This window comes from Loxodonta africana, chromosome 16, assembly GCF_030014295.1.
Source record: "Loxodonta africana isolate mLoxAfr1 chromosome 16, mLoxAfr1.hap2, whole genome shotgun sequence".
In the NCBI taxonomy this organism is placed as follows: domain Eukaryota; kingdom Metazoa; phylum Chordata; class Mammalia; order Proboscidea; family Elephantidae; genus Loxodonta; species Loxodonta africana.
Window position 1 is genome coordinate 55,820,991 of NC_087357.1, and position 12,665 is coordinate 55,833,655.

General features: G+C 38.0%; 1 protein-coding gene across 1 annotated transcript in view; it reads left to right on the forward strand.

Annotated features, from left to right (window-relative positions):
- Window positions 1–12,665, forward strand: part of UBE2D1 (ubiquitin conjugating enzyme E2 D1) — a 51,792-nt gene that overhangs the window by 1,194 nt on the left and 37,933 nt on the right. The gene's annotated exons all lie outside the window — the stretch shown is intronic.

Consider the following 12,665-nt stretch of genomic DNA (forward strand, 5'->3'; position numbering starts at 1 on the left):
TATTGTTCATTGCTACTGTTTCAAATGTGAATATGTTACTGAACTGGGGTTTGGGCGTTTTCTTTCTGTTCACTTTTATTTCTTGTTGGGTTATTGGCCTGTTCACTAACCCGAGTTTTAGGTGTTATTGTCCGTGTTAGGAACACTGCTAATTTATTTTTAAACGGGGAGTGCATTCAGCAAGTTAAGCCAACAGACAGCGTGTTTCGTAAATGAATGTTTATCAACTTTTCGACCATAAATCACTACAACAGTAGTATATGTTGGAGTCTCTGGGTGGAGCTAATGGTTAAGGCACTCAACTGCTAACGATAGGTTGGAGGTTCAAGTCCACCCAGAGGTGCCTTGGGAAGAAATCCCTGGAGATTTACTTCTGAAAGATCAACCACTGAAAACCCTGTGGTATACAGTTCTACTCTGACACACATGGGGTCACCATGAATCGGAGTTGACTCAATGGCAGCTGGTTACTAGTTGTATATGCTAGAGCAGTGATAGAGATATACATATTGTATCTTGAGTCACATCCTTAAGCCCAGAGGACAGCAACTTTTAGACCCAGCCATTTTTCTGTTGTTGTTCAGATACTAAATCTGTTAATCACTGTTATTGATTGTGCATTTAAGGGTCATCTCACTACAAAACATATAGCAATCAGCATTTATTGAGTAATATGTTTTCAGATTTGAAGATGATGTAATTATACATTTTTTTAATTATACATTTTTTTTTTCCCATATAGAGAACCCTAATTTTGAAACTCTAGTCAGCACCTTTGTCATACCTTACACGGTAATGTATTGGTTCATATTTGGATCAAATACATTTCCGAAGGAGGTTTTAAAACTCAGTAGTCTTCTTTCTTAGTTGTGAGAATTTTTCACATGACATTGCATGTACCGTAGCTTTTAACTACAGCAGAATCACAATAAATGGATACTCAAAGAAATAGGGGTACTATTTGTAAATATCACACTGGGTAACTCTTGTCAGTTACCCTACTGAGCCAGTGTTTTTGGCTTATATTTATATTTTTAATATGGCATATGCCCACATCATAATTTTAGTAAATATTAGTTATTACTAGTTTATAACAAAGTTGTCCTCTACAAAAATATTATTTACATAGAATTGAGGTCAGACCAGTGTCAGATTGTTATTTTGAAGGAGACGCTTGGGGTCACATAACATCGCATCTCCATGTGTCTGTCTTTGGCTTCACTTTTCTGTTATCAGACAGATAAACTTTCACAAATCTCCTTTGTATTACTTGCATGTTCAAACCATTCCCTCAAACCTGGGGGGAATTATTTTGATTGATTGCCTACTCTTCCTCCCTTCTCTGCCCACCTCCTGGATTAGAAGCTGATTCAGGGTAAGATATGCTGTTTGCCATGAGGATGGTCACAAAGCACTCTTAGAGGCCATCACTATAAAAAAAAAAAAAAAAAAAAAAAATTGAATGTTGCATATTCCCATAAATGAAGATGTTTACTAACTTGTGACCTTTTCTTTTTAAGCCTGTTAAAGTAACACTGTCATAACTTTTAGGTCACTGGGTTGTAATTTTCCTTACTGTATCAAAAGTGTCAGACTTTAGAACTGTGCAGAACCTCAGAGAACCCTCCAGTGTACTAAGACTCAAGAGGACAGAGGCAGGGCACAACTTCTAGGGTAGTGTACCAGAATTACCTGTAGGATATTTCCAGACTGGCCTCACAGCTGTAAATGGAGAGATGTTGAATCCCTCAGATATGCTGGAATGGAAAGAAGGTTGAGAACCACTGATATTCTAGTTTCTCTTTATTTGTCAAAGAAGGAATTTGAGGACTGGCGTGGAAGAGTGCTTTGCCCAAGGTTAATCTCTTGCATGATTTGACATATTTCAGAATGCTAAAAAGTCAGGATTTCACATTTCTTCACTATGAAAAGGTTAAAGATGTTTGAATTAAAATTGTTTGTATATACAAAGCATGGGGATATCATTGCTTAAAATATATTTTTATGGTTGCTGTTCTATGCTGTCTAGTTGATTCCAACTCGACAGCGACCCTATAGGACAGAGTAGAACTGCCCCATAGGGTTTTTAAGACTGTAATCTTTATGGGAGCAAGTCACCAGGTCTTTTTTCCAGTGGAACCACGGAGTGGGTTTGACCTGTCGACCTTTCTGTTAGCAGCCTAGTGCTTTAACCATTGTGCCACCAGGGCTCCTTTATTTTTATGGTAAAAAAAAAAAAAAGACTATACTAAATGATTTGATATTCTAACTTAGACAACCTGTGCCAGTTTTGCATTTCCACTCATAAATTTACGCACTCATGCTCTATTTTTAGATACAGTGAAAGATGTTATCACACCCATCTAAATCACTAAAGGGAAATAGTTTGAACAAAGTCTGAAGGACACCTAAAGCATGTGTGAAGAAAGAGGGCAGTTTCAGCTGAGCATGTTATTTTCTAGCATTAATTCTAAATTTTTTTTTTAATCAATTGTATGTTCAATCACTGAAAAACTTTGGAAACATCATTTTTAAAATTATGAATGTTATATCACAATACTGAATGTTTTGGAAAAAAACCACAACCAAAAAAAGTCATTATCATCATCTTCACATACTTACTTCTAGGTTTTTTAATTTGATAAAGAATTTGAGGTCATAGTCATCACACTAGCATGATGTGATCTGATAGGTTTGTTACCTTTTTTGTCTGTCTTTTGAAAAGTGAAACAAAAGACTTGTTTCGTAAATATAGCAACATAGATAACTATTACTTATTGTTCAGTTCTGTTTTCCAAAGGGAACATTTGATTTATTGTACTTAGCTGCTAACCAAAAGGTTGCAAGTTTGAGTCGACCCAGAGGTGCCTCAGAAGAAAGGCTTGGCGACCTGCTTCTGAAAAATCATCCACTGAAAACCGTACGAAGTGCGGTTCTGCTTTGATACACGTAGGTCACCATGAGTTGCTGTTGACTTAATGGCAGCTGGTTTTTTAACCTAAAAAATATATAGAAACGTAGATTAAAATACAACATTATAAATGTTTTTAGCTACTGAATCTTTTGTATGATCCACTTTTAACTGTTTATGGCACTCTAGAAAACCTTACCCGTTGCCGTCGAGTCGATTCCGACTCATAGCGACCCTACAGGACAGAGTAGAACTGCCCCTGCAGGTTTCCAAGGAACACCTGGTAGATTCGAACTGCCAACCTTTTGGTTAGCAGCTGTAGCTCTTAACCACTCTGCCACCAGGGTTTCCAGAAAACCTTAGGATACTTAAAAAAACTACAACCCTTCGTGAACGGACCAACAAATGAGAAAAGAAAGAAGGTTTGGTTTCTGTTGCTGGCTCTGTGCCTTACTAGCTTCAGTTTCTTTATCCATACGGTGATGTTCATGCTAAGTGCTAGTGTGTATATAATGGTTACTCGGTACAAGGCACTGTTAAAAGTATGTGTGACATATGTTAGGAATCCTGGTGGTACAGTGGTTAAGCATTTGGCTGCTAACTGAAAGAAAGGTTGGTGGTTCTAACCCACCAGCCACTCCAAGGGAGAAAGATGTGGCAGTCTGCTTCCATAGAGATTTATAGCCTTGGAAACTGTATAGGGTAGATCTGCTCCGTCCTACAGGGTTGCTATGAGTCAGAATTGACTCGACAGCACTGGGTTTTGACATATGTTAATTGTTTAATCCTTAGTAGACCCCAGAGATAAAAGTGATTATTATTCCATTTTACAGATAAGGAAACTGAGGAACAGACATTTTGAATAACTTATTCAGGATCACACACCTTGTAAGTGGCAGAGCTAGGATTTCAAACCAAATAGTTGGCTCCAGATTCCATGCTCTTAACCACTTTATTACATAGCCCTTCCTATCCAGACTGGCTCATATCTGTCGTACTTAAACTGAAGGACATAGTCAATGAGATTATGACATAAGAGGTTTGCAAACTGGAATGTTCTATACAAATGTAAAGTGGTGTTGTAATTAAGCCCTCAGCATACTTAACCACTTTTTCTGACGCATCCTTAGCGTGTTGATTGTGCCCTGTAAATCTCCTCCGTGGAGTAATGTGCGTTGGATCGTTTGCATCCTAAATGAATGACATAGCTTCATACATCTTTGTTCCATCATGTTACATTTTTCTCCTGCAAAAGGACTTAGAAAAATTCGTTGTAGGTTCATAAACGTTCTATCAAATGTGTCATTTCACTGTGGAGTTTTCATTTTAGAAAAGCTGTTTACAAATTGGTATAGATGTTTAGTTCCTGTAGTGACTTTGAACAATAGTCAACTGTTCGGATTGCACAGATACGTTAGAAGGATTTTCAGATTACAAGATTAAATCTAAGACTCCAGGTTCTTTCAAGGAAAGGAGGATGTTACTTAAAAGGGGGGGGGGGCAAGAGCGTAGAATTTATGCTATTTGATAGATAAATCGTTTGCCTTGAGATGAGAGGAAGAAAGTATTCTTTTAAGCTACCGCGTGCGTTTTTCTGCTTTTAAATGTTTATAATTTAGTTCAGTCTTTCTTTTGCCCCCAGTATCATGTGTTTTTCTTTCTCCATTTTTTTATATCACAAGAAAGGTGTAAAAAGATGAGACAGTCTATTAAAGTTTCAAAGTTCTGAGGTTCCTTCTCCATGGAAATAAATAGCATAGAATTAAATGAGGCTGTTTATGTCTATTTTCAGAAGCCAGGCACATATAAAAACCAAACCAAGCAGGATGTGGGATTGCCTCCAGTAAAGCAGAGTAGCATCCTTAGTTGCTGAAGTTCCCTGAAATATGAGCAGAAAACATATGTGCTCTGTATTTTCATTTAATGAGTGCTGCTAATCAAAATGTTAAGCCTAATAACTTAGCCATCAAACTGACTTAGTGGTTGTCTACGAATCCATTAGCTCCCCCCACCCCTTTTTAACATTGGATGAACTGATATTACATTTAATTAAAAACTGGCATTGTGATGCTTATCCTCTTTCCTTCTACCCCTGTGAGGTACTGGAATAAAAGATACTGGAACATATATTATGACCCAGATTCCCAGGGTTTGGGGATTGGAGGGGTCCTCAGGCCACGCTATTTCTGGCCTGCCTTGGTCTAGATGGCCTCTGAAAAGCTGAGGTTTTTCTGCATTTAATTTAGCTCTGAGATAAATCTGTGAAGGTTTTGTTATACAGTTTAGGTAGTGATGAGTGGCTCCTGTGTGTTCCAGGAGGTGGGGAAGAAACTGCCACATAGAAGTATACAGTCTAGACTGCCCATCTCATCACCATCATGCTCTGCAAGCTCCTGTCTTGGCCATTTCTGGATATTTCCCCCACTGCTCTCTTTTCATATTATCCTGTTTGCATGCTTCCTCTCCTCCGGTGACACCGCACTGCTTCTTTAGATTCCTGTGTTCTTTCAGACTGAAGAAAGCCTCTCCAACAGGGGCAAGGTTGAGGGGTGGGTATGCCTCTTCACCTTAAGCTTCCTCAGTAGTAAAAATAATCTGATCGTTCTCACTCCAGGTGGCCACTCTCCTTTTATGGGCAGAATTTGGGAGCAGTCTGGTTGAATTGCTCTAGATGGAACCTAGCAGACCTGATGACCTGAGCTCATTGTTCTTCTCTAACCCAGTAAAACTCTGGCCTTCCCCCAAATTTTCATATGTTGTGTTTTAATTTTCATTTAGTTAAAGATATTTTCCAATTTCCATTTTGATTTCTTCTCTGACTCATGTATTGTTTGGAAGTATGTTGACTGTTTTCCAAACATTTTCGGGTTTTGTAGATAATTTTCTGTTACTGATTTCTAATTTAATTTCATTGTGGTCAGAGAACATGTGTGGTATTATCTGACTCCTTTTAAACTTTTGAGACTTGTTTTATGGCCCAGAATGTGGTGCGTTTATAACTTACTCAGTATTAAAGCCCTTCAGGTACTCAACGCAGCTTTTGAATAAATAATGTTTAATAATTTCTGGATTTCATTTTGTCATTTTTTGGTCCTTGTGTGTTGAGCTTAGGCTTTTTCCCTTGAGAATAAATGCCAGACTAAGGTTTTCTTCTGCCCAGTCTCTTTTTGATCTTTTATGAGTTTCAAAACAGGAGTGACAATCAGCTTAGTGGATCAGAACCATATTAAAGTGAAATAAAGAAAATATTGGTGCTTTGTGTGTAATAAGACTATTTTTCAAGAAACCTGTTTTTGTTACTTATATGTGTGCCTGTGCACATGTATGTGTGTGCATGTGTGTTTACTAGGTCGTGTTGTAAATTTTTTTTATAATTTCTGTTATCAATTGCTATAAGGGAAGTTTGAAAATCACTGTTCAATAGCATTAGATCCTTAGGTAAAATCAGTTTGCCAAAAATACATGTCGTGTGTGTGTGTGTGTGTGTGTGTGTGTGTGTGGAGAGAGAGAGAATGAATGTATACATACAAACACACACATAGATAGGTTGACACATATACACATTGTAAAATGTTCTAGCCATGGCAACATTTCTATTTGATATAAAGGGTCATTGTTTTCTACTACAAATAGCAGCATTTTATAGTCATTGATGTACAGCCACAGTATTCAAGAATGCTGTTGTTAGTTGTAATTGAGCCCACCCGCGACTCATGGCGATCCCACGCCCAACAGAACAAAACGCTATCCGATCCTGCATCATCCCCATGATTGGTTGTTGATCAGAACGTTGTAATCCGTAGGGTTTTCACTGGCTGCTTTTTGGAGGTAGATCACCAGGCCTTTCTTCCTAGTTTGTCTTAATCTGGAAGCTCCGCTGAAACTTGTTCAGCATCATAGCAACGTACAACCCAACACTGACAGACGATGGCAAACAGGTGGTGACTGCATGTAAGGTGTATTGTCTGGGAATGGAACCCAGCTCTCTCACATGGGAAATGGGAATTCTGCCACTGTAAGACCGATGCCGCATAGTACCGAGTAACACTAAGAGATTAATTTATTACACAAACACTTTGTTAAGTGCCTATTATGTGCCAGTCATTAGGGATAGAGCTGTTTAAAAATGAAGTTTAGTAACAGATATTTTATAGGTATGTTTCTCCTTTAAGTAGGTTTAAGAAATAGGCAGGTTTTTTTTCTTTCTCTGAAGTACTGTCTTTCTCAGTTACTGTGAAATGGTAGCCATTGATAATGCAGCATTCAGAATGCTTTTTGTAGCTCGCTTCATTATGTGTCAAAATTCTATTGCTATATTTTTAAAAGTTGTAATTTCCTATCATGTTTTTCTTGCCTCTCAGAGTGTCTTTGAACACAAACACTCCCCTCAAATCTCATGAAGTAGTGTTCATTTCTAATCTTTGTAAGATATAATAAGGCTGGGAAAAGATAAAAATAATTCCTTTTCACTCCTTCACTCTTCACACTTTGTTTCTCTTGAACATCACTGAGAATGTGCAAATGGCCTTAATTCAGTATCGGAGCCTTGTTTTCTCCAGTGTTGGTTGAGAATAATAAGCTGTAGTTTTTACAGTCTGGAGATGAGCATTGTATCGTGGTGGGAAGAATGCTAGAGTGGATGGAAGCCAGATCATCCGGGCTTTGTCCTAGCGGTGGCTTTGTGACCTTGGGCAAGAAAGTCATTATAGGTTTATTTTCTTCATCTAGAAATTTAACGGGCTGGATTAGATAACTTTTAAAGCCCTTTCTGATTCCTAATTTTAAGCAAACCTAAAAAATATTATTTGCTGTTTGTTTTTGTTCATCAAAGAGCAAAAATGGTCACAAAAATAAATATTGAACAGTGGCATTGTGCTCTATAGCTACGGGAGACTTGAGTTAAAATTATGTTTGCTTTGAGATTTCAGAATTGAAATAAACATTGACATCACAATGTAGAATATAAAGTTAATGAGTCTCTAAAGATTTATTGACTCTGATTAAAGAGTGATTCTTTGTGATACAAATAAGATGTATTCGTATTAGATGGACTGCTAAGATAACATGCCTTTCTAATTCCATTTAGCTTCCATCTGTTTCACAGGCGTCTTTTGTACGTTAAAGATAGTTTTTATCCACATATTTAGGCAACTGCCTTACCTATAGTAGATTTTTCGATTTGAGTTAATACATTTATGGAGTGTCTTTTGTATATAAGGCATATACTAAATGCAGCAAGGAAATATATAAAAAAAAGTAAGGTATAGCCATCATTATCTAAGGAATTTAAAATTAATAAGGATTAGAAAAGTGATAAAATGACCAGGTGAATTTAGGAATGCACCATAGGGAAAATACAAAGTATTTGAGCAGTAAGGAGGAGTCAAAGATGAGAGGCCAAATTTATTTGGGGAAAATCAGAAAAGATTCTAAGGAAAAAATGGAATTGGGGATAGGTTTGGAAGAATATGTAGGATTTTGAGACTAGAAAGGCCAGGTTGGTTGAGGGAGCCACAGAAAGGAAGCACTGAAGTAGAAGGTGTCTGGCTTGCTTGGAAAGGAGAGAGAGTCCTGCTTTGGGGGAGCAATCAGGGAATAGTAAACCGTAAAGGTTCATACTGTGGAGGACCTTGTAGGCCCACGTTGAGAAATGTGTACTTAATGCAGAAGCTTGGGAAGCCATTGAAGATTTTTGAGACAGGAAGTATCATTCTTACTTAATTGTTGTTCTGGGTGTACATCTTTCCTTTCATAGAAGCAAGGTTGTTTACCGTTTGTGCATTGGATGAATGTCATGAAAAGGGAAGCACAGAATACTCTCTGGAAAGATAACTGGAACCCGTCTTAGGCCTCCATAAGGAAATGATGTTTATGCTGAGACATGAAGGTAAAAGTAGGTAAAGTGAGCACGTGTGTATATGTGTGTGTCGTGGGGAGGTGATTAAGAGTCTTAGCGCTAAAAGAAATTGAGCCCAGGTGGCACAGTGATTAAGCACGTGGCTGCTGATCGAAAGGCTGGTGGTTTGAGCCCATCAGCCTCTCCACAGGAGAAGATGTGGTAGTTTTCTTCCATAAAGATTATGGCCTTGCAAATCCTATGGGCAGTTCTACTCTGTCCTATAGATTCTCTCTGAGATGAAGTATCTAAAATGAAGACATGTTTGAAACTAGAGGCAAGATAGCATTTTGAAGAATTGAAAGTCGTTATGGCTGTTGCAGAGAACACTGAGGCACAGTGTCAGTAGATACAAGGTTAGAGACCAGGAGTCAGATCTTGAAGGGTCTAGTGAGCCATTTTATGGATTTATAAATCTTATTTTAAGGCTAGGAAAACACTGAAAGGGTTTGACATGATACTTTAAGAAGATGCTTTTGGCAACAATGTGTAGGTAGAGGAATAGGAGGACAAGAGGTCAATTAAGACATCATTGTACCTGTTCAAGTAAGATCCATGGAGGGTCTGAGCTAGGGCAGTGGCAGAGGAAATATAAAGAAGGGAAGGATATGTGAGGAAAATTGCAGGGTGTCTGTAGCACCTGGGAGCTTTTGAGTTGGTCTAACTTGCCTATGCCTACCCCTACTTGGCCCTTCAAATCAGGCCAAATCCGTCTAGGCAGTTACTTCCGACACCTCCTGCTGTCCAGTCTGTTCCCAGATACTTTCATAGTGTCTTCCTGGTTTGAACCATCGGCTCCTTACCTGAAGTGCCTATTTTCTGGCTGTTCTCAGATTTTTCTCTTGCTCTTTGGACCTCCGCTGTCTTCTCTGGTATCTGGCTCGGCCTAGTCCTGGGATCCTTTGAATGGGAGGGATTTGCACAGAAGTAGAATCTGAAAAACCTGGTACTGATTAATGTGAGTGGGTAGGACAGTCAGGTGAGAAGTGAAGGGAAAAAGGAATCATATGGTGATTCCAAGATTGAGAGTTTGGGTTACCGGAATGAATAAATGCATTTTTACTACAGACTTTAATAAAGTAGATTGAAATATAGTTTTTACTGAGTTACCTTGGATTCATCTAAGATATATTTTTACTTATGTAATTACCATGATGGAAATACTATGTATAAAGCACTTGGGTAGATGATATCCCTAATCCTGACCTCAAACTTTTATAATATTAATTGTTCAGGTTTGATAAATATTATGGTGATGTGGCAAAGTCAATAGTACCATCGTGTTGGTTTCTTCACATTCTTTTTGTGTAGAATTTGGCTGCATTTTTTTTTTTTTTTTTTTTTAATAAACAGCCTTTGCCAGAGAGAGAGGTGTCAGATCCAAAGAGACAGCGAAGCAGCTGGGACCAGTTTGTTGAAGTGAATTTGGTGCCTGTAATTTAATTAATTGGGCATTGTCAGCCTTTTGAAGTCTTCCAGGAAGAAGCTACATTGTTTAAAATAAAGATGTGGTTTAACTTAAAGGCTTAATGAGACTGCATTTGGAAACATTTCTGACAATTGTTTGACGTCTTTCTGTTGAAATAGTTTTAGTCAGCTGGATAAGGAGATCAGGGTCTGGCCTGAAAAGCCCATGAAATATTTATTTACAGGCAAACCAAATGTAGCTCATGGAGACAACATCAAAAATGTAATTCCGTAAGAATCACTGTGAATTCAAATTCTTAAAAAGTCTAGACTTTACTGGATGAGGTGAGACCAGAGGACTCCCTGGGACTATTGCCCAGAGCTACTCTTTAGACCTTGAACTGAAACTATCCCCTGAGGTCACTTTTTAGCAAAATAACAGATTGGTATGCAAAATAATGGGTATTACCCATGAGTACAGTGCTCCATTAAGAAATCATCTATATGAGACCAATAGGTCAACTATTACTCTAAAGCAAAGATGATAAGGGGCCAGGGAAACTAGAGTACTGGAAATGGAACTACCAAAACAGAATTAAAGAGAATGTTGACACGTTATGAAAAATGGAATTAATGTCGCTGAAGAATTTATATAGAAATTGTCAAATAGGAACCTAATTTGCTGTGTAAACTTTCACGGGAAACGCAGTAAAATGTTATTAAAAAAAATAAGGCTCACCATCTTTTTTTTTTAAGGAGTTTTGAGGTAAAGATCCCATATTAATTTATTGCCTGTTGAGCTAGAAGTTTTGAAATAATGGTTTCATATGCTTTGGATTCAGTAATTTAAATTTGGGGCTGTAGATCAGTTCCTGTGTATGGACTGTTTAACATCCTTTACCATACACCCAGTGGGGTGTATATCTTCTACCAGGATGTAGATCTTCTGGATGTTGATGCTAGAAAACAACACAACATTTTCAGTCTGATCAGCAGAATTTTTTAGGGAATATTTACTGCACAGAGAATCACATTAAAGTCTGCTGGTACATAAGGCAGCTCCGACTTGTTGGCTTTCATTGCCCACTATTCAGATTGGACGGTTACCCCTCTGGGAGCTGGGCGATTAATTTGGGCCTTTTCTCTTACATTCTCTTGTTCCCTTTTATTTGTTTACTTTCTTTCATTAGGGCTACCTCATCTACTTTTAGATTTAAGTTCCCTAGAGGCAGGGACTGTGTCTAGGTTGGTTTTATGGAGAGCACTCAGCATGTTGTGGGAATGTTATAAATATGCCATCTGTGCCAATTTAAAATTTCATTTTCAGAACTTTCAGTACTTTGTGTCTAGTTTGCTATGGAAATCTGAACTAAAATAGAGGTACTTAGCCATGTAAGGCTATATAAATTCATAAATATCTGTCTTTGTGATGTCATAATGTTAATTTTTTTAGGTCCAGTCATGATATTAAGGACAATATTCTTTAATCCACCTTTTATTAATATATCTTACGGCTGCAGTGGTTAAGAGCTCAGCAGCTAACTAAAAGGTCAGCAGTTCAAGTCCACCAGCCGCTCCGTGGAAACTATAGGGCAGTTTTACTCTCTCCTATAGGGTCACTGTTGGAAACCCTGGTGGCGTAGTGGTTAAGTGCTACAGCTGCTAACCAAAGGGTGGGCAGTTCGAATCCCCTAGACACTCCTTGGAAACTCTATGGGGCAGTTCCACTCTGTCCTATAGGGTCGCTATGAGTCGGAATCGACTCGAGGGCACTGGGTTTGGTTTTTGGTATAGGGTCAGTATGGGTTGGAATCGACTTGACGGCAACAGCTTTTTTTTTATTTTATGGTTTTACTTTAAAATTTAGACATCCTTCACTAGTTTCTTGATTTGAATGTAAATCATATTAAAATAGAAAATTGCTTCATTGACACAAACGACTTTTGTCTTGGTCATACTTTGACCAATTTGATATTTATTGCTTGATTTATGTTTAAGTATAGGATTGGTTTGTGTGAAACTTACTTTTTCTCAAAAGGAAGGAACTGTATATTTTTTTATTTCATTTTTAGATTTAAAAAAGTCATTGGAAATTGAAAGGTGTATATGCAAATATATATATGCATTTATACATGGTGTACTTACTGTAATGAGTTTTTTATGTATGCATTTATAACATCTCATTGTTTGGTAGCCATCTTTTATATTATATGAATTCTATATATCCTTGTGTAAAAACAGCATGGGGGAGGTGTCTGACATCATCCAACTCCACAAGGGAGAAGGAGAACTAAAATCGACAGCCCAAAGCTGGTTCCTGTGAGGTGGAGGTCAGACACGCCTCATCTCGATGCCATCTCTACCGGTTCTGACACCAGCTCTCTTTCCCACAGCACCCTGTACTAGGTTCTGTAATTCATTGCAGTGGCCACATAGAACTCACAGACCATA